Raw genomic sequence first — 871 nt, forward strand, 5'->3', positions numbered from 1 at the left:
TTGTGAATACTATATTTCTGAAGTGTAGTGTCACTAATGCAAATACAAATACAAATATTGACATTGATGTGGCCACAATGGTATTTGGTTAGCTGGGACTTTCCTCATTTATGAACCACAATGTATTAAAAAAATAAAGAAATGTCAAGCCATCAAATATTTACCAAGGAGGCTTGGCACTTTGGGCAAACTGACGTGCTGTTATGGGGCTCCTCATCACTGGATTACTGCCTGGCCATTGGAGTGAGACCATTCAGGCTTTTACATCTGGATGAAGGACTCATTTCGATCTAATTTGTATGTTTTGTAGCTGTTGTGTTTTGCCTTTATGTGTGAATTGTTCTTTAAAGCACACAGGGTTTTCTGTAATCAATTGCACTCTGCAAAATAATTGTCTTGATTATTATTATTAATAAAAGAGAAATAATACAAGCTAACAAAGGAAGTCAAAGTGTTGTGAAATCTTGTCAGGGAAACCACATCTTTAACAAAGGGCAAAATAAGCTAATTGCAAGTGAATTCTAAAACCTCCTGTCGGTCATTATATGAGGATTGCAATGTATTGCATCATGTGTCCATTGATGGCAGTTCCTAGCAGGTTGGAGTCCAGGGGGAACACAGAAGAGCATGGCAGGTATGGAAGGTGGGGTTAAATTCAAAGATGAATACATTGGCATGCAGATCCTTTATGGAAAATAAAATACAAACAAGCAAGTAAGAGAAACTCAAACAAAAAGAAAGCAGAAGCTCAAGATCTGATTATCCAGCCTTCTTAGGAAAAAAGCATTCCACAGGTTCTATTCAACCCACACATTCTTCACATTTTAACTAAGAAAATTTTGCTTTCTCTTTCTCATTCTTAGTAGACACC

The sequence above is a fragment of the Amia ocellicauda genome, chromosome 12 (genome assembly GCF_036373705.1).
Source record: "Amia ocellicauda isolate fAmiCal2 chromosome 12, fAmiCal2.hap1, whole genome shotgun sequence".
In the NCBI taxonomy this organism is placed as follows: domain Eukaryota; kingdom Metazoa; phylum Chordata; class Actinopteri; order Amiiformes; family Amiidae; genus Amia; species Amia ocellicauda.